Source organism: Eutrigla gurnardus (genome assembly GCF_963514095.1).
Source record: "Eutrigla gurnardus genome assembly, chromosome: 10".
NCBI classification, from domain to species: domain Eukaryota; kingdom Metazoa; phylum Chordata; class Actinopteri; order Perciformes; family Triglidae; genus Eutrigla; species Eutrigla gurnardus.
Genome location: NC_139924.1, coordinates 24,850,505 through 24,878,285, shown reverse-complemented (window position 1 = coordinate 24,878,285; position 27,781 = coordinate 24,850,505). Strand labels below are relative to the sequence as shown.

Here is a 27,781-nt window from a genome sequence, read left to right as displayed (position 1 = left end):
TTTTCCTCGTTTACTGTAAGATCATCTTCTAAGAAAATTCACAGTAATAAAATATTTAGATTAAGCGTGAATCTCCGATCTGTCTATTCACGATTGAAAACCCGCAGCACCAGCAGCTTTTCATTTCTATGGTTTTCAGATCTAATGCTGATTTTGAAGTGAGAAAGTGGAAACGATGACCCAAAAATATCAATCTCACTGAGCAAAGGCTTCAATCAGTGATCAATAATTAATGAGAAGTGATATCAGCATCCGTCTGCCCCATGTGCACTTAATAACCCACCCTGCCAATAAGCTGTTTAAGTGCATGTGGATGATGATTACTGCCTTTTCTTTTAGCCCCATTAAGCAGTTTCATGGGGAACCATTTATATCTTTGCCAAACACTCACTTCAGAGATCAGTGTCGAAGTACTTCATTTTTTTGTTCTGCATGATGTGTGGCCTTTCGTTAGAGGTTTAAATGGACAACACTGTTGGAAAACACGCTTCACACATTTGAAGTATTCGGCCTTATTATTATGAATCGACTTAAGACCTTTTAGCTGACCAGAGACCAACTTTTTTTTGTAAGCTTTTCTTTGTTTGATATTTAACAGCCGTTTGAGGTGAGGGAGGGGGGCCGTTTTCTGAATAAAAGCAGGATTATTTGTAGACATTCCAGAAAATCTTTAATGGCAGAATGAATCCAACAGTGCAGTCTGGTACCTGGTATGAACACCTCACACCTGATTAGTAATTCACGCTGAAGTTAACAAAAAACAGATACTGCAGAGCTATTTAAACCATGTTCTAAACAATATTTTATCATCTCCATACTTTTTTTTTCGGCTGCTTTCATCATTCATGGTCTCTTAGATCACTGTCACTCCAGAGACAATGACTTGGCGGGCGGAGGGGTGGCTATAAGCTTTCCCAGACCCGACCTCAGCAGAGCACTATGTGTTTATGAGGTGCGCTTGAAATGTGATGATGTCACACACCGGCTGTGAAAACATGTTAGGCAGTCGTTCCATTGGTCCTAATGAGAATATTAGCAATGAACACGGGGCGGTGAGGAAATGTGCTGAATGAGCACACAGAGTGTGTGGCCTGTTATCACTCCTGCCTCTGTAGATGTAATATCAGAGATGGGGAGGTACCGGACATGTCTTAAAGAAGATGCTGAACTTGCTTTTGTGCAAAGCGACCATCCCAGCACTTACTTTAGCTCAGATACAAAATGCTTTCTATTATCATATCGCTTATATCTGTGAACGCATTACTGAGCTCACTGGTGTGGAAATGAACTGAGCAAAGAAAAGAGAAACTTGGTAAGCCATCCTCCCTCCTATGCATGATGTAATCATTCATTAAGTGACAGCCGACCTTTAACTCCAGTAAATGCACAAAACTGCTACGATGGTGCCTTTCATGAATTTTTGATTAAAGTCTACGACAGAAAGACCCAAAATGATGTTTACTTTGGATTAAGCAAGGCAAATAGAGGAAGAAATGTCTTGCTTGCATAACTAAGGACTGGGTCGTCTTTGCTATTAAATACTAATGCGTGATGTTTATTTTATTTTTATGCCTCTTTCTTCTGTTACTTTTTTCTTAAATGTAAAGCACATTGAGTTTCTTTGTAATTAAACACACTAAAGGCGATATATTCTATATTTCTTTGCTAATATTTGATGTTCAAACAGGTGGGGAAGCTGACCCCGAGGCAGCCTTGAAACGTGACTTCTGCACGTAGTGCCTTTCAGATCTTACAAACAGTACAGTATGGTCTCTGCTGGGTATGTGACACACAGTAGGTACACGTATTTATTTAAGGGTCTTGTAAATCAGACAGGCTCAAGAGGATCATGTCCGTAATCCCAGATAGATAGAGTTTACGTTCAACGGCAATATTTAGGTTTGCTCTATTTAGAATTCAGTGAGTAAGGCACATTAGCAGTGACAATTGTTTATCTTTGAGTGACTTTGACACATCAATGAGAAGAAATGGTTTCATATGCACTTTGATCTTCTAAATGCATAGCGTGTTGTCTTAAGCTCCGGTTAGATGTGATTATTTTCATAAAAGGGAAGCAGGAGGATAACATAATCATTGCAGAACATATCTGTGATTTAATCCTGTCCAAATATTCAGTTACTTTTATACATGTGGCTCCAGCGACAGGAAATCAGGACTTTGTGTTGGCTTTGTTATTTTCCCTGCTTTCAGTTAACCTCGTCTGAATTTCAAATTGACATTCACACTTGGAGATGATAAAATAAAGGTTTAAATAAAATGTATCATCTCCGTTTGCTGTCTGAACTCACTGAATAAGTGACTTAATTCACATTTTCCTATATATCTCAGATTCATATATAAAGTATATCACTTGGACACGTAAGAACTGTTGGTAGACCTACGGGTGTGAACATGTGTGTCACTAAAAAAACGTTACATGCAAATGCTTGTTGTCTTTCCATTTCCCCCAGCAATGTCCTCCTCTCTAACAATGCACGTTGTGTTTTCCTGGAGTGTATTTAACAGTTAAAATGTCTTCGGCTCATTAAAATACTTTCACCAAGACACAGAGTCACACTCATCTATTTCACACCTGGGTCAGAGTTGTTTTTAAAGCAAACACTTCTATATCAATGCGTCTCTGTGTGATCCCCCAACTGCCACAGCTGTTCAGACTATAGGCAGGGAAGCTAACACTCGGTAGCTAAAGGGAGCTACAGGTTGGGGTGTCATGTCCAAAACCAGCTACGACACAACATCCCCTCCCGGTTCAGGACCCGTTGGTCTCCAATACATTTTCTGGTGGGAATCTGGGAGAAGATAAATGCTTTTCCTCTAACTGACATGTTTATGATGTACATTTTAAACAGCAGGTCATTGCTGTGCTGTACGTGCTCTTCCTACCCCAAGTGTGGTGTGAGTTAAAAATGACCACCAGGGGAATAAAGCCTATCACTACTCCCATCTTGATAGTGTTGGACACAGACTTTAGAGTTCCTGCAGTAAAAAAAAAACTATTTTTCACAACTTGTCTAGAAAGCCAAAAAAAAAAAAAGGGTTTAGGCAGAGCTAAAGTTGAGTTCAGCATATGGTTACAAGAAAGGCACCAAATGTTATTAGACAATTGGACTTCTACCACCTCAAACAAAAGCATGCCTCTTGAGAATCATACACGCACACAATTACAAGATAATTTCCCAATTAGTCATAACACTTCATGCAAATGATGATAAATACAAGAAAAGATTGAGACTGTGCTCTGGTGATCTTGTGAAAAACCACCAGGCATGACCCAGGAACCACACACTTTGTGACCATATGTTCCCATAAGAGTTTCCCCCACAACGGACCCCTTTACTCGAGGGGATTAGGACCTTTCCTATCACACAAGCCCACCGGAGGGAGACCAGAGAGGGAACAGTGTTGGCCGCCAATCTAATCAAAGGGGAAGTTAAGACTATTCTTGTTTAATGCCTTGACTTATTTTAAAGTCAGATACGTGTGTGAAATGCTCTTATACTCATACAATTTGACATTCAGTTGTATGGGCAAGCTGCCCAGGAATCCTGGTTGTAGTGGGGGCAAGCAGATCATTTGTCTTTGAGCTGTTGTGTAGCTCCCCTGAAAGAGAGAGGCCCAACTATAAGTAGCTTTGGACTCAACACCAGTCTAAAACAAAGGCTGTCAAAACCCCACATAACAGCCAAAATTAATTCAGGAGGGGGCTCTAATTCATTTATTGCGTTTCCTTTTGCCATCGTTTAAGTTGTGAAGCTCAGTGAATGCTGAAAAAGGCTTTGCTGTTACTTTGTTTTCTCCTCTTCTTCATAAAGAACAAATAATAAAATAATGTAGTCAATATACAAAACGTAAATCAAGCTGTGAAGAGTTGTCCAAACCAAAACCTTTACATCAGCACATGTGAAGTCAGTGTTCCAGATGCAGTCAGTCTCAGAGATTTCCAGATCTTTGTAAGCCAAGGGGAAATTTGAAACCACGAATGCTTGCGTGGGGAGAAGAATAACAAAAGGCCCTCGTAGAAAAGTAGTGAGAAGAAAGAGGCAGCTTTCATGCTTTACCAAATTTCAGATGAGATTTAAAAACATCAAAAAGAACTTAAAATCTAATATGTGTACGTATTAGCAGGCCTGTTAAGAGTCTCGACCGCAGTGAGTGAGAGAGTATTTTCTTATCACATGTCACTCATGTAGGTTTTATATTTATGAACCACAGTGGCTAGAAAAGTTCAATTCAAGTCAAGGATCCCAGAGTTTAGTTCAGAATACAGTCATTGAAACGCACACTCAGACTTGACTACCTTTCATGTGGTTATACTACCATTGTTAGATGGTCTACTTGGTCTGTCTTCTACCTGCTTCAGACTTAAAGCCCATCCCTGTCGGACACATCTTCATCTACATGATGAGTGAAGAGTCATTGTGAATATTTAGCCACTGTCAGTAGTAGCACTGATTGACACATGAGGCTGTGGCAAAAGACTGACAGGTGTGGAACTTAACAGTCTACATGTGTGTGTATGTGTTGTGTATTACAGAAGGTTAATTATAGATTCATTTACTACTTTACTTTAATATATTTGTCCTCACAATACTTTATTTGATAAATTATTGCTGCGAGTGTTGCTGCTTTCAGGATGTGTAAGGTTTTTTTAATGGTCGACTTATTCAACAAAAACACAGTTTGGTTGTCTAGGGAACAGGTATGCAGTATTGTTATTCTTACATCTTACTTGGCAGTCACAGACTGGGTCGGCTCTGACTGATCCTGCTGAGATAATAGGAAGAAGTCTTTGATTTGAGGTAATTCAGGTAATAGTTTCCAGAGAGAGCCATTCACCGCTGAGGAATGCAAACTAATCTGGTCACATTGGTTCTGCTGAACCTCTCAGAAGACCCCGCAGGGTCGTCACCCTCATAATACCAACCCACATTTACATCCCTCTTCAATAGAAAGTTAAGGAGGAGGAATGAAAGGAGGATGGACAGAGGGAGGGGCTAGCACATCATCAAGTGAACCATAGCTACTGTTCACATGTGCAATGAATGCACTGAACTGTGCCATAATCAGCAGGTGTGAGTTGCTGGTTGGACAAAATGGAAATGAAGATTAAAAACTGGAGTAAAAAGAGGATGAATGGAAAGGCTCCGCTACTGCTTAGACTAAGTCAAAATTCTTTTACCTAAAATTCCAATGTTATGATCCTGAAGTCATTTTCAAAATGTCACCATTGCAAAGTGGAGGAAGGACAACATCAACTGCCAGGGCCCTTCTGTCGTGGTCTCAGCCAACAAATTAAGAACGCCTGGCATACTTTGTGAAATCCTGTTAGGGATATTGTTGATGGGCAGGGACTTTGTCACTGCGCAGACAATGGCTTCACTCTCTGCCCCCAAGGTCATTTTCATTAATTAAGCAACGTGGCGCTCAAAAGCTAATCCAATCACACAGCAGTCTTTTCTCACGGTTTCAGGCCCGGCTTCTGGATGACTTTGGTGGACCTGCTGCTTGACACCACAAGCGACACAACAATACGCACTGCCAAACAGAGCGGGGACAGAAGATGGGGATCTGGAACGAGCAGAGGAGGCAACGGAAATAACAAACCAGCCAAACAGAAGCAACAAAGCCAAGGCTCAACTGTCGCCTAAATTCACTGCAGTATGTCAAGATTGTATTTAATGCTCCACAGCAGTAACTCAGGACAAAAGATGAAAGAACTAATACCTCCTTTCACGGATTCGGGTTTTATCTGAAATAAGCACTATGTTGATAGCATGCGGTATGACTCACTGGATTCACAAATACTGTGAATTATGTTGAAAAGGACATCTTTCAAAAGTAAAATCTCTTTTATTAAAGCATCTTGACCTCTTTCCGTTTCTGTTGTCATTGTCTGGACATCAATGCATCCTTTGGTTCAGTCAAGTTGTTTGCCATCCTCTCTTTTAGCACAGTGACTACTTCTGCACACAATAAAAGCTCCATGCATGCTCTTGCTTAAAGCAAGATCTGCAGAAGGTTCTGCAAATGGTCATCCAGTTGAAAATTCACAACCAATGTTTAAAACATGTTGATATAGTTGATCACCTTTTCCCTGTATTTAAGCACAAAGCTATGACTAAGAGTACTGAGAAATCCAGGTGCCTCCTTGATCCTCATTTTGTCTCTGGCATTAATCTGCAAATACTAAATAAACCTTTTGTTTTGAATGTCAAAGCTGAGACAGATAGTCTCCATGGTCATTGGCTTACGGACTATTAACGTCGTCCGTCAGCGTTTTAGCGGGTTCTCTTTTGAAGTGCATGCTTCGATTCTCTGCTTGGTGTTATGTGCCAATAGGCCATACATACTAACAGTTTAACATATCCCTTCGGACAAAGAACCACAGGCCTCCGTGGACTAATGGATATAACAGATCACACCAGACCCAGATGAAAATACAAAGTTGAACAGGAGAGTGCAGCAGAGGTGGAAGACTTGGGGAAAGATCCTTTCAGTTTTGTAATTTTGTGCGGTGAAATCTAATTTGATTGAGCACAGCTTTGAGAAGTGTGAATGTCTTTGATTCACTCGTGTTTCAGGTCTTGCAGTGTTGTTGAGCCTACTGTTGGCCATCCCCTGACCAGTGGAAAAAGTGTGTCTGATTAATATTCTACTATTTTTTGCCCTTGAATTATATTTGAATTATGCCTTAATGCATATTTTGCCACCGCTAGAAATGAATCCTCATAAGTAGCTCATGTAACACTGGAAACATGGTATCTATAGATCAATTCATTTGAAATGTTACTTTTGATGACAGCAGTAATGAATGATGCATTTGTTTTCAATCATGGGAACAACTGCAGGATTAAGCCATGGGGGCTCCTTCAGACCACATCAATGAGGGCAGATCTACCATCTACCAACAGCCCTATTTTCACAACTGTCGGCTTCAGATTAGTGCAGCTGACAGACGACATGCGGGTGTTGATGGAACTCATGCTAAAGCTGGCAACCCAAGTGTGCCGCTCTCTCCTCGGCGTGGTCACGGATACTCCCACCTGGACGTTGTGCAGTCCTGGACGGAGACAGCTGCCCAGTGAAACCACCTAGCCAATACATATCAGTGGGCCACTGGAGGTGGACATGATTGCCTACAACACCTTCTCTTTTGCTGCTTAAAAGGAGAAAAATCAACCATGGGAACTATTGGATTTCACAGCATGGGTAGTGTGGGATTGGGTGGACTTTACCTCAATAACCAAACAAGTCCTCATTCATGCCAGCTATTAAAAAAAACACACATTATTTAGTTTCACATGCTATAGATTCAGTCCTTTTGGCAAGGAATGCTGGGGCGTCTGTGATCTTTTGTTGAGAACAAATTACACAGCCTAATTTCCCTCTAGTGAAGCATCGCCTGTTGTCTTTTCCAAGAAAATGTTTAGTTTATTGTTATAAATGGATTCTTAATTTTTTCCAGAAAAGAAAATCTGCTTCTATGGGATGAGTTCAAACGAGCCTGAAAGGTAATTGAGCTTCGGGACAGGGAGGGAAACTCAAGTGGGGTGTAATATGAGAAACTGCACGAAGCACAACTGAAATCAACTACACATGATGCCACAGCAATTGTGTGCTGGAGATATATTACATCTTACCCACAGTAAACTCACTCCCCTTCAGTCAGAATGTATCTCTGCCTGGTGCATCCGGCAGATAAGGATAACTATGCAAACCTTACTGAAGCTCACTGTGTTAAAGGGGTAACGTGAGACTGATAGGCTAGCACAGGCAATGCATAATTATGAACTGTAAAGTATGCAGCCTTCAATTTGTTGCAAGAATACAGCAAAAAGATGGAGCAAGGAAGTATTATGCAGAGCAACAAGAGGAATGTGCGTTGGTATAGACGGCAGCATCCCCTCGTTGTGCTACTGGCACTCCAGGGCAATCTTGGAAAAATATTGTTCTCCAGTCTAGCCACTTCTCAGCAGACTGCTGGGCTAACTCAATGTGACATCTACTTCTAATGTAAAAAAAGCCAAAGGGCCCACCCTCAACACGCAACCGTAAAGACCTCTCTCTCTCTCTCAGACAAACACACACACAGTCTAAAGACAAGGAAAGCAAGCCCACTGTTCATTGAGCCACTGGGGACTCTGCAGGAACACAGAGGTGAGGGGGCTCCAGACCTTCCCTTCTCCGTTACATCCCAGAGGAGTCCGGCGCTACTTCCATTTCACAAACAACCGAAGGACCGTCGTGCAGGACGAGGGAAGTGGAGGAGCCATGTCGAGGGCCAGCTTACAAAACAGAGAAACAGATATAAACCTGAGCCTGGCAAGCGACCAGGTTTATATCTGAGCTAGTGACCCCTGACAAGAGGGAAGGGGAGAAACGCTTGCAGCAGGATGGAATTGCGAAATGGAGATGTCATATTGAATGGCAGTTGCTGTCCAATAATGGTATAGCTTATACAACAGATGAGTTCATTTTTGAGCTTTAGTTGAACTCTTGAATTCAATTAGAATTTCCTGGACGTCTTTTCTGACCTGTACAATAAAAAAAAAAAGTTCAGTACTTTATAGCATTATTATTGCACTATTCAACAATCTTATGATTACTTTTAGGGAAAACACCTTGCATTTATTCATGCCCAATTGCATTTTCAGTTATGCAGTGTTTAGTTCACTCAACAAAACAATAAATAACTCAGACAGATATGCATTTCAAATGCATTCTGCCACGAGCTATTCTTTAAAATGCAGATACCGCTTTATTAATGAAACAGTCAGTTCCTGTAGCCCAGTCGCACAGGGCTCAGGAGATACATGGAGGTTATGCGATACCCAATCAGAGCGGAGCCATAACACACACGCTCGTAGAAAGAGATGAGAAGCAGCTGCTTACTGCCGGCTACTTGCTGGGCCTCACTTCACCCAGAAAACCCACTGACAGTTATGTAAATGAGAAAACAAAAAAAGGACCCAAAAGGTCAATCAATTCCATCAGCATAAAGTGCTTCTTAACCTTTTTAAACTTTTTTGTGCAAACACAGGCATTTCTGGTGAAACTTATACAAGGCACAGGAATTCCCCTAAAGGCCATTCTGCCCCCAAAATGTAAAGATAAATAAATGAAGAATGTAATGCTACTGATCAGATTAACCTGTTGGTTTTTACTGTGACATTTCTTTGAAACAATAAGATTTGATGCAGCGTCTCAATGAACCCTCCCAGGGATTACTGTTCTCCTCGACAGGCAGGAAGAGGACATCTAGCTGTATGTACTTGAGATTTATCTGCATTAGTACAACGCAACAACTAAAAACATAGCACAGACAGCATCTAAGACAACCCTGAGTGCTTCTTGACAATGAATGTAATTGTAAACTGAAGGTTTTCAAGCTCTGAGACATCGTGAAGATAAAAATCCATCCACCCGTTCATTTCCTGATCAGGACCGTCTGCAGCTGGAGGTCAACAGCTAGCTTTAGTCTGAAACTTTCCTGTAGTTTGCTGAATCCAACAATGTTATCTGAAATATAATGTAACGACGCAGTAGACTGAGGGAAAACACTGATCAGCATACAGAAAACTGTAGTTTGCATTGCTTCAGTGTAGTTTCTCATCACGGCTCTGTGCAACGGGAAGCTAACCCTGCAGCCCTCATTCCTCCACAGGAGACATTAAACAGCGTTGAAAAAAAAAAAAAAAACTGTGAGTCAGCTTGTGTTTCCAACTTCCAACAGCTGTGACTTGCAAGATTGTATCTCTCACTCCCTCTTTCTTGCTTTCATCTCTCTCTCCTTCTCTCTCTCTCTCTCACTGTATTATCGGTGAGGATCATCATCTCATCATCTCACACGAGTGAATGGTGCAAGATGCTAGTTCACTTTCCATCAGACTCATTTTAACTGGCTTTATTTAGACACCTCTCATTTCCTTCTTTCCGTCTAGTGAGGGCGCATCCCCATAATCCCATGATGCAGTGCTTCGTTGACCTTTCGCGAGGGGATGCAGAGCAGCTTTGACCGCGTGCCCGACGCTCGGGGCAGGAGCGAGGAGGTTGCATGCTCTGACTGCTTTTCATCTGTTTGGACAGACAGTTAATATTACTGTTTATCCCGGGACTTAGTCCTTCAAGTTGAGCGGAAATGATTCGTTTGATGTGTGGAAGATAGCTGAAGGCTGTCCTGTCCTTCTTTGACCTGTTGTGCTGCTATCATCTGTCCACCGACTTAAGACAGTTTGAATTGGAAAGCATGGAATCACTTAGCTGGCGTAGGTAAATATGGCTACACTATGTGACGACTTAGGAAGGGATTCAGAAAAAAGGAAGTATGGTCTAGTCTTTTAAATGAATACATTTGGTGTATAATCTTGCAGCATACACTTACAGTGCATGCACACACACCACCTATTTATTTTTCTGTTGGCATCAGAGTTGAACCCTGATGCTTATTTTCGACATCAAACCCAAACACACTCTGGTGACAGACTAGTGAGAGGGACCAATTAAAATGTTGTGTATGAATGAAATCAGCACATTTAACCATAACCCCCACTGTTATCGTCAGAGTAATAAGCAGTTAAAAAGAGACTGTTTTATTTAACACTCGGTGTTCGTCTTGAAATAAATATGGGGCACTTTGAATTGATTTCCTTATTTTCCTGTTCTTCCAAAAAAGCAATTATGCACAAATGAAGTTTGAACGGGTATTTTCCATTTTAAAAGAACATTATACCTCTCTGCGTTTACACTGCCTTTCACATTTCATTGCAGCACATGACAGTGGCTGATGGATTGGGCTTTTGGTGGCTGGCTCGCAGAGAGATTGCTACCAGATGAAAAGGTCTCAGGGTGCAAACGGGGCGGTTTTGAATATAACTATAACTCTACACTCTCACTGGATTATTATCATGGACTACACTAAATGAAGAACACCAGTATGACATGGTCAGAACTTAAATTTAATTTGCTCCAAATGGTCCTGTAATAAGGATTTTGAATAAAAAAACACTATGACTATTGGATAAAAGTTTAGTCCGCCTAAAGCATGATATTTTGTGGTATTGAAGGTATTTTGAGGTTAACCATTTTAAAAGACAATTGAAAAATGAAGTATAAGCTTTTCATTTTTGTGGGTTATTGGGTTTATAGCTGAATGAAAAAGCATTTTACACAACTTCACTTGTGGTTATTTACTCTAGGGTCACCTGTGGTAGAAATGTATTCTTGTGGATTATATTGGACATAAATAAAATATCAATAACAAACATTGAAATAAAAAACATTCATGTGGGGAAAAAGACAGACTAAGGGGCCATTAACATGCTGCATATGTTTGCCCTCCAACTCATTGTTGTCAACGAAGACACGTGGAAGCGTGCTCAAAAGCGATGCGGTGTGCAAACTTTTCTGTGCGTCTATTCTTCAGCCAAGATGGCTGCACCCCGATATAAAAATAGTTCGACTTTTGGAGCGCTGCAGCACACACACCACAAGTCATTTGACGAGTAACAACCAACAGATGCAGAAATTGTTTCTCTTTCTTTTCCGAAAATATGAGTCTATGATAAATATATGGAGAAGTTGTCCATTTTAGAGCAGGGCTACCAAGAGCTTTACGATCTGGGACTGTTTTACTTGCACACCCATTCCATCGGAGGACGTCACAACATCCGGCTGAATGGTCAGACAGACAAATCCAGCAGTAAAGCTGCTGTGAGGGATTTACAGTGAAGGGACTCTAGTTCTCTTTGTTTGACTTTTAATTTAGTTTGAGTTTAGTTTGTGAGGCTTACTGCTAAAATTACTGTAACTTCATCAGCATTGTCATCGTAGCGCACAGGTTTTGGTTGCTTAGTAACGCCAGGCACCACAGAAGCGCACCCTCCCAAGCACCCTGGAGAAAAGGATGAAGTACATGGCACAGCTGGCATCTTCCACATGTTTTTACATGTGAACAGCCCCATCGATGTGTGACACTGGAACAAAAGAACTACAACCATCTAAATGACTATCTATTCAACTCTGTTCAAACACTGCTTCTGTATGAATAATGTATATAACTGTACATAAACCGGCCCCTTCTAAGGCAAATCATAACAGAATATTATTCTGTTATGATACTGCTTTGTTTCAGTGTTTCCACATCCACATTTTTGTTCTGTAGTGAAAGGAAGTGAGCAGGAGATTTAATCACGTTGAAATCAGCCTGTAATCTTGCACTCCTTCGGTAACAAAAGAAAGACTCAACCTACAAATTCCTGATATAACCATTCAGAAAATTTCAAACCTCTGTGGCTTTGAAAAGTATAGCTTTCAAATCTCGGCCATCTAATTATACTGTATGTACTTGCCTTACGAGGGGGAAAAGAAACAATAAGAATCCCCATCTTTTTGTACATATTTTACATAAACTTCTTTGACTGTTAAGTGACAAATGCAAAGACGCAGAATACCCTTTATGAAGACACAACTAATGCAATCCAGATGTTCTTTTTTCCCCAATTGAGGGAGAATATGTGTGTACAGTCCCCTTAATCTGCTTAATATGTAACATTTCAAACACTTATGAAAATATTTTTCCTCTGAATGTCCTCCAGATGAGTGAACAAGTTGAGCTGTCTAGTTCTCTTCCCTTCTATGTCTGTCAATATGTCCCAGATGACAGAAGACTTCCTCACAGAGCCGACTCAGTTGTGCTTAGAGGTCAAGTAAAAGGGAAAAGACATGACTAATCGACCGCAGACATAGTTTACACCTGAGCGATCCCTTGCTCCCTCAGACAGCTGATAATCTGTTCAAAGATGACGTTAAGTGCAAATCATACTGATCAGAACTCTGGATGATGATTAGACTTTTTGATATAATTTAGTTGGCAGGTGAATCAGCTACTTTTTGAAATGGTCTACTACACTATTACTTCCATAAGCCACCCTAATGGAAAGCACTGGTTGAAAGGAAGTGGGGATGAACCTGTTCATGTCTGCACCGTCTGCCCCAAACCCGCTGTGATTGATGAGACCGACACTGCAGCATGCAGTCATATTGCCAGGGCTGTCCGAATGTCAGGCTTCTGACTCAGTAGCAACCAGCTCACACACTGAGTCAGTAACTTTGCATAACCAACAGAACCTCCTCACAGTCACACACACAGGAAAAAAACCCTGCAGGTCTGATGTGACACCTGGCTGGGAGTCAGTTCATCGCTCTGAAGCGAGGGGGCCTGCCCTGTCATCCACAGAGGGGAGCAGCACTTTGTTGCGTTTCAAAGTCTTAAATGTTGGCCCCTCCGCGACCAGACAGAAAAGAGAGAGAGTCGGCCTGGCGCTGGAGCCTTGGCAGTCAGAAAGATCTGTGGTGTGGCCCCTCCTTTTCACTGGGCTGGGATAAGCCAGGGAGTGTGGCGCCTCTGAGGTTAGTGGGCTGCCTCATCGAGACACCAGCTCCATCATGAGCCTATTTTTATTCCATTTTCTTGCTTGCTTTTTTTTCTTCTCCCCTATTCAGACCTCTCTTGCTCTTTTCTTGTCAACTCCCCACATTTGCCTTCTCTGTCTATCTCTTCAGTGCTCTCCTCTTCTTCCATGGTGTTGGGATGTGTTTCAGCCTGAATGCATGACAGAGGAAAAAGAAAAAAAAACCCTACACAGCTCGGTTTCTGGTTTGGATCCCAATAGCCCCCTCCCCCCCTCCCCATTTCTTTCTTGCTGTATTTATTTTACGCAGACACTTGCCAAGATGGCAGGAGCTCCCTGTCACTGGTTTGGCAGTATCCATGCAGTGTATATATTCAAAGTGCTTCAACCCTCATGCACAAAAGCTATTTATCTGTATCTACAACAGTGCCATTGTAAACCAAAAAACTGTCCTGTTTCTCATGTTTGTCTCCTTCAAATTTAGGAGATATAATCTCAACATGTAACCTCTTCCATAGAGTTGCAATGAGAATTTACATGCAGGTTGCGATCCTATTCCTCAGGGCGAAGATTAAACAAGGAAAGGAAGCCCTGAGAAAGATTCAACAGTCTTTGTTGGTGTCCGAATGCCCTAAATGTCAGGGTTGTACATTTGAAGGAAAGGATCACTGTATTTAACCAGCTAATCCAACGTGTTGAGTCAATTCACGTACAATGTGGTTATGCTGGCGAGTTAGCAGGGGGTCCTGAGCTTTCAGGAAGGTGGTTTACCATCATAAAGCAGCTGTCCCACATCAACAGGCCCTACAGACACAGACAGTGCCGTGTTTGTGCCATAAGCCATTCTATACGAGCACATTGTGGCAACTCCTCCGGCATTTTCTAACAGCCTGGCAACAGCAAGCTCACAGAGTGAAAAGGGTCTAGACTGGTCTAAAGAGACCCTCGCTTCACATTAGCACTCCGGGTTAAAAGAAACAATACAACAAGGATACTGATGTACTTGGAAATAAAACCTTAATTAGGACAGGTTACCGGAACTGTACATTGGAACAAACAGTAACTATAGTAGGTTTTTTAAGAAATATGGGGTGAAAAATGGTTATCAGTTATCAAGGTCCCAAACATGAGGATAGGTCTGGATGTATTTACATTTCTTCATTACTTCATTACTTACTGCAAAGGCAGAGTCAGAAGGTCCTTGGCAGGGGATAAAGGAATTATTTGATTTATTTCAAACCAATCTGCTTCCCTCTCAGCATCACCCATCACTCTGCTAACAACCATAGCTAAATGAGCTCTGTATCTCAAAAAAGGAGTTCACACAAAGTATTCTATGAGCTGCCCTAGCTGAGTTGAATTCATTTGAATAATTTACTTTACAGAATAGCATGAATATGGGTAAATGCTTGATACATCAATCTAGTCTGACACGCGGCTTTAGAAAAACACTTTTTCCCCCTTCGTTCTTTGTTTTTCTATATCTAATGAGCCCAGAAATGGAAAACAAAAAGGTAAGGAGTTGTATAATAAAGTCTTCTCTGGTGAGCCTGGAAAGGATTTGAAAACCCTGAATTAGGTTGGTGCTGTATGAGCAAGCAATTTCCTCCCTCTCATCCACAGAGCACAGCACTGCCACGGTGTTCATTTCCACTAGCGTCCTTCAGTGCCCACATCTGAAGATTCCCAGGCTTAAGCAGGGATTGGAAACTATAGTGTCCAGCGTGAACACAGCTATGTGAACCCATCATGCCACTCTTTCCAGTCAGAGAGCTCTGACGTCACACTATTAATCCCTTGTCCATACCACCCAAGCCTTGGGGAGACCACACCAAACCCTCCGCTCACTCTTTTCAGCATAGGAGTGAGTACCACTGGGATCAAATTAATGGGGCTTATTAAATACTGTAAGCCACTAATGAACTTCACATAAGGCAAAACACGAAGCGCTGCACCAGCAAAGGAGAGGTCATGTCAAAAAAGTTTGCCAGTTAGTAGAGCACATGAAAGAAATACAAAATGTACATGACTCAAAAGCAGGAGAGGAGAAGGCTGCGCGTGGGACAAGTGGACTTTTTAACAAGAGAGAATACTTGTGATCCTTTGAAAATAGAAACATTTTGGAGGTTTCGGCCCATTCACTACAAAGTGACATGAACTTGACACCACATTTTTCTGCATATCAACTGGCTTTCATTAATTTCAATATTCAGTAGTATAAAGTTTTAAATCAATTAGACTCGCTTGAGTTATGTTATAATCCAGCAACGCAGTAGTAATGCTGGAAATCTGCTTCTGCAATAATCATTTGTTTTCAAATCTATCTGCATTTAAACTCATTACAACAGTAGTGTGACATTAACAAAGAATTATGCAAACTTGATTACATTATAATGGAGAACACAAACATGTTTCTCGTTGATTTTCATATTGTACTGTAATCAATAGAAACCTTATAATATAATGGAAGAAAATATATACAAAAATCAATTATTAAAAATGATCATCAAAATAGTCAGTGCATGGTCTTTAGTTATGAAGGGAAAATGTTAAAACATATTGTGAAGGTCATTTAAATCGCTCATACAGTAGAAGAGTTCATGAGACATTTACTCATTCACTTTAAAGACTGACCCACTTCAACATGGTTTATAATAAATCACAGAGTATTTTAGAAACGGTGATTACAACAAAGTGTGAGTGCTGTAAATGGTAGTGCTGCTCCTACAGATGACAGGAGGCTCTCTAGAAAATAACAAATGACCTAAGTGGTTAAAATGGTCTACAGCGACCTGGAAGTTGAAATGCCAACTCTGCAGCTCTCACAACTGCTACACAAAATATCACTGGGACAGTTTTGTAAGTACTTCTTTCCTCATACACTTATTCCCATAATGATGGCCTGTGACCTAAAGGAGAGCATTTCTCATTTCCCTTCAGGCTCAGCCCAAAGCCAAAGGAGGATGCAAACTGTGCAAAATCCTGCAGGAGTCCCCCATAGGCTCAAATCTCCCAAAACAGCCACTAGAGTTGAGTGAGTTGTTGGATTGGATGAATGAAAATGTCGCCGTCTCATTGGCACTTAGTTAGCCTTTAGCCTCTACTGACCACTAGGAGACATGGCAACATCCACACACGTCTCACAGCGTACCTTTGAAGTGTGTAGGCTGTCTTGCATCAATGCAACCTAATATCCTTGAGTAAGCTTCCATCTTTAAGTATTTGTCCTGTCATATAATACCATCAGCAGGCAGATTTCAACTAAATCATAAGAACACTCTCTGAAGATTTAGGTCAATTAAGTCATGGATCGCTTTCAGATCCCACCAGTTTCTTGGTATGGATCTGCTGTGATTGAAGCATCCATACTACATCCAGGCCAAAAATCTTTTCAGCTTGTGTGCTTTGGCCTCTTCTTGATGTAACCTTCTCCTACTGCACAAACACGGGCCAAATCCTGCAGCTTTGTTCCACCTTCCCAGACTGGGAAAGGAACACACTAGCACGCAAACCGCTGCACAACTCATCTCTCTCATCCTCTTGCGAAACACACTTTTATATTTACAGTCAACTAAATAATGTGCGATGCATTTAAAGATACGTCGTTGCTTCTGCTTCAAGAGGGGATACATCTTTAAGCTGCTATGTAATTTGCACGTTGCTCTGTCAAAATATCCGGACAATATAAATTATTTCTTTATAACTTAAATTCTAAGTGGGAAAAGGGTGCAGTCCTATACTCTTTGAGGTGGTTGGCAGGTTGCAGTATACACGAAGGCTGCGGCGTTGTGCTTTTAGGATTGACAAAAATGTTATTTTCCCTGGTACGTTTGAGTTTATCACTTCCTGTCATGCAGTAAAGAGTTCCCGTCAGTAACCAGACCCAACACCAGGATTTAACTTTGAAAAGTAATGTGAAACTACGCTCCTTCCACCAGTCAGAAGGAAAAACTCCTCTTTTATGCAACTACTTGCTGCTAATTACATTAACCAGACATATTTTAATGTTTTAACTATTTCACCAAAATGTAGATTTCAGGCAAACATAACCTTTTTGCTCAGATATGATAACTCTCCTTGAGTTCTTAAACTGTTGTCCAGGGCCTACATAGGCTTTGTCCGGTCTGAAATAACAGATTTGTGTTAGTTTCTTCACATCGCTGCAACTGTGGGAGATAAAGGCCGAACGTTAAACAGCTCCATTAGGTGTGGGTCTGTTTCTGAAGGGAAGTGTTTTTTAGGCTGATAGCTTTTCTCTCCCAACGTGGAAAAAGAAGGGCAACGTTAATCTAATCAAGCTGGCACTTCATGAGGATGCCCCTGATCAGTTATTAGAACCCAGGAAAGGTTGGTCAGGGTGGGACAGGAAGAAGGGAAGTCCGTGCAGCAAGACAGAGAGCATGGACAAATACGTCTGAGCACAACTCGATTTTGTAAGAGAGAAGGCCTTGTGAACTCCCCCCCACGTCTGTCCTCCATGACAGATGCAGAGGCCCAGCCACTGACATGCGAGGGTGGGGGATTGAAGAGGGCTAACATGTTGAATAAACATATCCAGTCCTCTGCTACCCCCCCTGATTCCCCCTCCAAATGAAAACCTCAGTTGATACACAATATGGATTCATCTGATAGCTCAGTTTATACTCTTGTGTTTATACGCCAGGATAAATGTACCTTCTCTAGCCAAGAGATCATGATGTTTCTATCTCCAAACAAACATCCTAAGACACTGCTACATGTTCCCCAGACCTCTAGAATGTGTTGATAATGTTGTGCGATAGCCGAGACAGCAGGACAGTCCAACAAAAAACAGTGATGAACTCTGGAAAAAGGACAGCTTAACTCTTAACAGTCCAGTACCTTGAAAAAAAAAACAGTCCAGAAGCTGCAAAGTAGCTGAGTTTCCATGGATTCATGTGTTAACCTCTTTACTTTCAATGTAGGGACTGCAAGAAAAGGCTCCACCATTATAATAACTGGAAAAACAGGCACTTAAGATGATGATTTGCCCGTGAAATAGATTGGGTTTCTTGTTACGTCTACCTCGTTTCTCAATATTGCCATGGTAACAAACCACCACTTTTGCTTCATCTACACGGCACTTTCGCTCTCACCCTGCATGAGGTAAATCTCCATTTCCCCCTCAGCATCTGCTTTCTTTCGCAATCTTCCTCCTTCTGCATTCCCCATTTGTCACAATCAAATTACCTCTCCTTGATTTAGTCCCTTCAAAAGAGTGCAGGTCAGAGTACTATCCTGTTCTGCTGTTTTTCATCCTGCATCTTCATGGCTGACTTTCTTCCTTCATCCTTCCAATTTTAGAATCTCAAAACTCAAACTTATAATAAATATATAAATATAAATATCTGCAGGTCAGCTATGGAGACACAGGCCTAAATAGTCACATTTGAACATTCCATAAGTTATTTAGTTTAGAGCATTAAATCATGGACAATCAATATCAAACTACATCTTAAACTGGTCTGACTAAAAGAGTGTGTTTTCCTAAATTATTTATCGGGTGCAACTCTCCTGCTAACTTTCTGCAGTGTGTCGGAGCTTGGCTCAGTCCCATAACAGCAGTGATGCCCTTCCCCCTGCGCTTTAGCAAAACATTCACCATTCTTCTGTGTGTATGTGTCCTAGTGTGATGAATAAAGAGCGGAAGCAACAGGGCATAGGGTGACTTCACACTTAAACAGGCTGTTTACAAGTCATTTACAGAACGGCAGGAGGGAGAGAACCTCGGAGGAGTCTCCCAAACAAAATACATTAAAATACTTTCAGAAATACACAAGCAGAATAAGAAGATACTGCAGAAAACTTCTACCGACTCTACCCTCTGAAATGTGGTTTCTTATAGGATACACACAGTTTCTCCTTGCGAAAAAGGGTTATATGTGCAGAAGATTTCTGTGCAGTTCATTTCATATTGAGGGGGGTGATAGTTCAGAGAGTATTCAGGAGGTAATAAGAGAATACAAATAGCAAAAGGTACCTCTACGCCAATTAGAGTGTAGAATTAGTATGCTAGAGGAACAAAACAAAAAAAACATGGAAGGGAAGCCGCATAAATAAAGAATGGTGCAGTAGCAGCGATGACAGGAACGGTGACAGGGGAAGAGCGCTGACTGAAACTGGCTGAGGTTGAAAGCCAGAAATGTAGACTTGTTATTTTCTAATTTCTCCCTGCATGGTCATGATATACTTGCATTATTGTTCACTAAAAATGTGATTACTAAAGTATTGTGGCAGTGCATTTAACTTCTCAAACTAAGCTTGAAGACTCAAATTACACATAAATGAGATGCTTTGTGCCTACATATGGGTAGAGTTAGGATGTTTAAAGTCCTGTCAGCTATTTTCATTTATTTCAGGCACACTGATGAATGGCATTTGATGAATGACATTTAATTTGAGCAATGCAATAGAATCATAAAGTAGCAGGTTTTACATTTAATCATGACCATGACGAATATTTCTGCATACAGGTGTTATGTACCATGCAACAGTAAGTATGAAACTGTACATCTAACACTCTGCACACATCGGTTGGATTTAGCCCAGGAGGCTTTTCAGATGTCAAAATCAACTTTAACCATCACTCAATGGATTGAACACAGTATTTATTTTTAATCAACATTTTTGTTATACTTGATGACTGATGATGAAACAGTATTGTCTTATCTATCAGGAGACTATAATCCTCAATATAGGAGACACACAGGCCCATTTGTGAAAGTACAAAGGAACTGGGAAAAAAGTAAGGGAAAATATGAGTTGAATAATTCTCTCCCCTAAACCTCGGTGCTCTTGAGCAAAAGCTTCTCAGTGACCAGCAGGAGAAGACTGTGGGAGTAGTTGAAAGTGATGAATGGGACACAGGAAGGGAACAAAACAATCAAGCAGCCATTCTTTTCCTGAATGACTAAAGAGTTAAAAAGCAAATGACCAAATCCAAGGCAGATCTTTGAATGAACTAGTGTTATTCCAGCATGTCGTGACTTCACATACAAAAGGAGAATTGCAGCATTAATCACCATATCCACTTCCTGGGATAATCAGGTCCTGTAAGCAAGAAGTTGTTGATGGTAAAAATTGGGAGCAGGTGACTCATTTCTCTCCACATCAATCAAAGATGTGTACAGATCTGCAAACCAACATCATTCACATCTGCACACCCCCACAAACCTTTTCAGTGAGATTACATGCGAGCATCGCTGCCCACCACATGAGTGAAAGGTCGTGCTCAAGCCACTCCAAAACCATGCCAAAAAAAAACAAACCTCTGCAGGTTTTCTGTTCATGGAGCAGCACTATGAAAACCGCTGATTCAAAAGGTTACTTGGTTGTAAAAGATAGATGAATCCAGAGGAGATGATACAGTATTCTGTAGCACATGACAGATTTTTGCTTTTGTAGTTCCATCAGGGATCTGATAGAATACTATGCATCATTTCCAGGGATCCTCTATAAAGACACAGCCAGGTTTGACTGTAGACAGCTTCTGAAACCAGATGTCTGGACGCTGGTGATGATAAATTGGCTTGTTGAAAGCATCAACAACTTGTTTCTCCATTATTCCAGCTACTGCACTGACCGGCTCCTTGTCTGCATTGATTTGGGTGGTTAGTTGAAGCTGAGGCCCTTGCAGACAATACTTACTTTTGCTGGGCACTGAACTACGACATATTTTGTGATCAGCTTTGCCTCAAAGAGAGTATCTGCACAGTGTGCAGGCCACTCACAGTAAAAACACAAATGTAAGGTCAGTATACTCTTCCCTTCACATTCCAAGGTTCTGCAACTTCATGTGGTTCTGCACCAATTGGATCAGATTGGCTGCATGTCCAGCCTTCAACCCATGTTGGAATGGAAAGATGGTGCAGCGCACTGATGTGCATCATTTTTTGTCCATGGACTTCCAACATCATATGTGCTTCATAAACTTCCCCGCTCCAAATCTCCTGTCTTGATGCTTGGGATCTCACGAGACACATTTGTGAAGCAATCTGGGAGTAACCTCCTCAAGGCACTGATTAGAGAATAACTTCCGCCCTAAAACCCCGTCTGCACCAAGGCACGCATATACATACACTCCAGACCCTGGCTTTCTGTTCGCCTCTTCTGATACCACATCACACATCTTGCATCCTGCACTCCTGCAAACCAGCTCTGCCTAATTACAACAGAGAGTCCCACTGCTCCCCACGCCGCCTCAGGGCTCCTCACAACACCCGGCTATACACAAGGATCTAAACAAAGAGTTGTCCTTTCAACACGCTGGTTAAAAGAAGCAGCCCGCCACTCTCAACATAAACTCTGCAGCACCGGACCAAATTAGCCTTATTGATGAGGTACGCAACCCTGTGGGAATTAGTTACCCTGCTCACTCTTCAAATCACCTCCTAGTGCTCAGAGGAAGTCAGCGTTAAGCTCAACAGTTGTCTCCTTATTACATCTAATCTGCTGGGTGAATGCATTACCTTAGAATAGATAAGGCATAACAGATGTCCTCCCTTATAACAAGAGGGGAGTTCCTGCTAGATGTGGTGAAGGCTTCAAGATATGCAACCAGCAGTGTGAGGGTGGACCACCATGGAGCATCAGCACACACAGACTGGGAGTCTGGCTGGAGAAGGCTTGGGTGCCTCTCTGTCTGAAGCCAAGACAGACAACGTTGGGTAACCACAATGTAAAAGTGGAGCATCTCATCCCACAAACCTCCTTCCCCGTGTGGTTTGTCGCTTGCTCCCTCTTGCTATCCATTTCTTGGTCATGCAAAGACTGAAAAGAAAAACGTACTCACTAGAACAGAGCCAGATAGGATTACCAGAAAATACATTTTGCTGCATGCAAACGCAATTGACAGATACATTTTGTGTTAATCAGCTAATTAATATTAAAACTTCAGCACTATTAGGGCAAGGTATGGTTTTGAGTATCACTACTGATAACAAGATATGAATACTTAACTTTGAAGTTTACTTTTCAAGACAGGCCCATCTTCATTTGTCAAGAAATATGGCTGAATAGCTTGCCGGCTAAAATTTTCAAATGACTAATTTAAATTATCGATAATAAGTAAAGAGAATAGAAATCTGAGTAAACATTTTTAAATAACGTTCCTCGACATGTCCAAAACAAAGCTCTAAGCACTAATTTCGTCCACACAGGAGCTGAGAACTTTCAAAGCATCATTACCCTTCACAAGCATCTGCAAAACATCGTGCTCTAAAAGTGTCGATGTCGATCCCACATTCTCCTGACCACACAGAGAGAAAGCCTTGGCTTTGGATCCTTTCCTCTGGCCTCGTTTGTATCCCCCCCGTTTCACTGCCTCTTTCCTGAAACACCACCCCCTATACAATCACCTACTTCTCACACGGGGGGGCTGAGGTATTGACTAATCCCAATGCTCAGCCACCTTTACAGCTCTGATCAGACCTGGTCCTAAACCAAAATTCATCTACACAAGGGCCGAAATAGGATGATCTGACCACACGGCCTGTAACTGAATGCTGCACTCTTTCCATGAGCATGTTGGGCTCAGTAACATTCTTCTCAATCGTTATTTCAGCAGGCAGTCAGTGCAGCAGCAAGACTGGAGCAAAAGAGGGGCTGAGGTTGCTGGCAGACTAAAGCGATGCATTCTTTGTAACAGTCAAGTTCTGGATATGGAGACAATTTGCTCAGTGGTTAAGATAATTTAGGGCAGTGTATATATATAGTGCATGCTTTTCTAGGAAGAGGCAGTTTTGTCATGAATGTAAAATACAACATGCTGGTGACTACGTACCATAACAATACCTTTACGTGATCATCACACTGAAAAATAATTTGTTGCCGTTTGCTTGGGACCTCACTTCGTGGTTACGGATTTTTGTTACCTGGCAAACTGTCACTCTGCCTCTACTTTCCAGTCTGGTGGCTTCTGATGGACAGCAGGAGACTGGATGGATGATTTAGCACAAATTTGCTTTGGAACAGAATGAATATCATGAGCAGATGATGCTTCCTGATGCCCAGCTTGTTTCGAAGGGCCAACTGCCTCGCACATGTGCAGGGGGACCACTGGCTGTGTGAACAGAAGGCCTGGCAGACCTCATCACAGCGAGCCTCTTGGTCTATATCCCCTTTCCCATTCAGTCGTCTCAAAGGCGGAGGGAGGCAAAGTGAATAATTGTCTCTGTTTACGAGTAAGTCGAGTAAACGTGCTCCTCTTGAGCCTGAATCCAACACTGTGACAACGTGACTTAGGCACACACACCTGCAGCCTGACTTCACTCTGTTGGTAATTTACACCCAGTACTTTCTTGCATCATCAAATTGGATAAGCCCGGGCCTGGTCTGACTGGGACCCACAAGGCAGTGTGTTCGCGTCACTCCAGGGAGGCCTGACCGTCTCCAAGCAGGCAGATGTTCTGCTCTCACCTGCTCCGGTCCACATGTCACCAATCCGGAGGGAAACGGGGGGAAGTAAGGCGGTGTAATTGGATCACCGAGGGGACACAGCAGTGTGGGAAAAGGAAGTCGAAAGAGATAAGAAGTCTAGACGGACAAGGGGAAAGAGTAAAGAGAGACAAACATGGACAAAGGGACAGGAAGAGTGAAAGAGATCCCACCCCTCAGAGACAGAGGAGGTATCAACAGCTGGATCCAGCTGCTGAGTCGGAGCTTTGTCCCAGCTGCCAGAGGCCGACTGTCCCTCTGGAGACTCTCCACTGTTTTCTTTCTGTCTCTCCTTTCACTACACTACACACACTTTCATAGTAACTTCCAGGTAGTGATGAGGGGTCTGCTCCACCCCCAGCAGACAGACAGAGTTACAAATACAATTTCTTGACTTTGGAGAAAGCCATACAAGTCCATCTTCCTTCCTTGCCAGATGTGGGCACCAAACCCCTCCAGCAGACTTCTATCTCTCTCACTTGGTGTGGCGACATCACAGTCTGCACTGACCCTTTACAGACACTGCTTGTTTACCACCACAGTGACATGCTTGAGCATATAAAAACATATATTATATAATATGTTATCTATCTAAAACACAAGGTATTTGCATAACAATGAAAAGGAAACCAGTTACTGTTTGCTGATGGAAATCTGAGCACAATAAAATGCACTCAGCTGTCTAAAGCACAGCAACTTTGACCTGGACACCCACACTCTACCCAGATGTACATCGGTGTTTATGTTCGCTTCAGTGCCCCCGCTAGGCCCAGGAGTAAGTGTTCAAGGAAGTATTACATTTGCGAACACATTAAGTAGCACATCCAGTTTCCTGCAATTTTACCATTCCCTGAAAATACTGTTATACCGCAGAGCCACAGCGACACTTGGTAGTTAGAAGGAGGAAAAAGAGAGAGCGGATACCACAAGCAGAGTCAGCTTGGCCCAAGCTAAACCAATCACATAGGGAGACAGACCAGTCTGGTATCAAAACAGACAAGTGAACATTTAGTTTCACACAAATCCTCCCCTGAGAAACGTCTGGTTAGGATTGATGACATGGCTTGTATACAAAAATACCAGCCTAAAACTGGCAATTCCACTCATCACCATAGTTGGTCTCATTTTGATACTCTGGAAAGGCTTTACTTGAGTACTTGAAGTCAGGTGTTGCTGTCAGCCACCAAATCATTGCAGTCTTTCAGAACTTGCATGAAGGTGAAATTAAAATTTCAGCACTGCTTGGAAATGTGCTCAACCTTTGCAACTTGCAGTTAAATTACTGAAATCCCTTCAAATCATAAAGCTTGTAAACACATTTTTTTGTCATCCGGTAATTAAAAGTATTGGAATCAGTGTCAGGAGTAGTCGGTCTGTGCAGTACAAAAACAAATAAATACATTGAATGAAATGAAAGAAATACATTCTTTCAATCATTCATGATGTCTCTCCAGGGCAATTAGAAGTGTTCCCTTTTCCCCATAGACTGGTTGCTGTTAGCTGGCAGGAATGAGAAGCGATTCTGTGTCACTTCACTGAGACATCTCTTTCAACTAGCCTGCCTTTCAAGAATTCACTGAAAAAATGAAAGTGTTTGAGTGGCACTCAGCATCTGTAGTTGTCTAAACAAAAAAAATAGCAGGCTTAGCATTGTAGCACACACAAGCTGCAAATCTTAGCCAAAGCACAACAGCTCTACACAATATCACCAATGTTGTTTCAAGGGAAGTGATGTGTTTAGTCAAAAATTTGCCAACACATCACTGAGACGGGAAACAATTTGGGCGGCAAAGGAACTGATATATACCAAAGTTTGTTTTTACAGCTTCAAGAAAGAATGAAAAATGGCAAAATGTTTGCCCCTTCGCTTACAGCACTCACTGTTCGTCTCATATTGCCAAGGGGGCAGCAGCGATGACAAGCGACCCATTCTGTTATGAACATGGGGGAGGCCGGTTTAAAAATTAGGTCTGGCCTGTCTTCACACCCAGCTAATGAGAAATGAAGTGAGATCAGATAAGTCTTCGGAGAGGGACAGACCGACAGACAGACAAGGCAGCCCCCCTGCTCATGTCACCTCCGCCACTCATGCCAGCGCTTGTCAGGGCTCATTTCCCCCTCCGCTGCCTGGAGACACCCTCTCGCCTTTCTGTTGGAGCCAGAACAACCCCCGAAACAGACAGAGGGACAATTCTTAGCAGAGACACACTCCAAACCAACCAAAAACCACAATGATATGAGGTGCAAATTATCCCCCAATGCTAATAATTCTGCCAACTGCAAAGCTTCAATTCTTCTGAAGTGAAATACAACATAGGAGAGTGAATGGCCAATAACTCTCAAAGCCAAGAGAACCAGACTTTACTTTACTGAATTTGCTGATATTAAGGCTGGCTGATGTGCCTTATTATCCCCATGTGCATTACTCCCTGTTAGGAATCAAACGCATCTATGCTCAATGACCTAATTAAAGACCTTGAAGTAATGATTTTTCCTTTCTTATTCTTCTTCTAAGACTTCACACGTTTGTGTTACAATGTGACACTACATCTTGGGTGAAATGGATCAAATAGCTGAATGCAAAGAGTATAGCAAGCTATTTTGGTATTGTGGTTCCTTTATGGCATTGGATATGTAGTAAGTTTTATGTGACTTGGACACCATCTAAAAACCAATAATGTAGACTATAATTATTTATGGCCCATGAAACACATTCCTCAACGCAGCTCATGGTTTGTAACGTTTTGTTTTTCATGTTGTATTCGATTCCCTCTCTCAAAGATGACCTATTTTCTTTCGCAGTAGATCTTGCACGTTGAATTACAAGACTGATTGCTGTTAATAGGCTTAAGTCCTTATTTTTAGTTATCGCCCCCACCACCCCAACTAATGTTAAAGTCATACATAAACCAAATTATGTTTAGCAGAAAAAGACAAAATATCACAAACACAGCACTGTGGAGCCAGACTATATTAGAATAACCGTGGACTGCTGTGCTGGTGACCTGCGGAGGGGGGAAAAAAGACACTTCAAAGGTTTGAATTGATGATCACAATACCCATATTGTAATGGTTGTTTGGACAGAATTATGTATGGCGAAAGGGGACATTGGGAATTTCATCTGCAGAGAAAAAAGGCAGTTTTCAGATGTCTTGCTGAGATGTTTGGATGTAGAGCTGGCACCCGGAGTAAGAGCAGCCTGTTCTCACATGGACCGCCAAACATACGTCAGCAGCAACCAGGCGGGCCCAAGAGAGGCCAGAGAGCAGTGGCTTTAAAGAACTACTTCATACTTGGACCCTGTGAAGCCACCGATCAACATGTCATACCTGGAGAGTTGTTTGAGAGCAGGTAGGGAGGCTTTTGGAGGGAAAAGAGAGGAAGGACAAAACTCTAACCATTTCTGGTAGCCTAAATACATACATTTTAAAAATATGGGTTTCCAGATATTTTAATAATACATGAACTTCAACCCACATTGGAAAGAGTGAACCAAAGAATAATTAAAAAATGTATGTTTTGGAGAACTGTAAAGCTGTTATGATCAGTTTCCAAATTCTGTAATCAATTTTAGTACATTCCCCGTTCTCCTTATCCTTGTGGTCCCTGTTATTTATAATTATGGGACCTCCCACAAGAAGCCCTCAGAGCTTCTATTTCTACATTCAAGCCAGGATTCGCGGTGAGGCCTGTGTCTCCCTTCAACCCTCCCTCTCCCAAGGCCAAACCCTGGGCCAAGATCCCGTCTGCTAGGCCGTCTGTGTGGACCGCACTCTGTATCCAACTCCTTGATCCATCAAATACTATTGCAGACGCTTGTGAGAATTGTATGAAAGTCTACACTTGTAAAAAGAAAAAAAATAACCTTTCTGACTTGAACGTGAACTGATGAGTTGTC

At 41.9% G+C, this 27,781-nt stretch overlaps 1 protein-coding gene across 1 annotated transcript in view; it reads right to left on the bottom strand.

The window, feature by feature from the left end:
* Window positions 1-27,781, bottom strand: part of LOC311020276 (protocadherin-16-like) — a 71,542-nt gene that overhangs the window by 36,107 nt on the left and 7,654 nt on the right. The gene's annotated exons all lie outside the window — the stretch shown is intronic.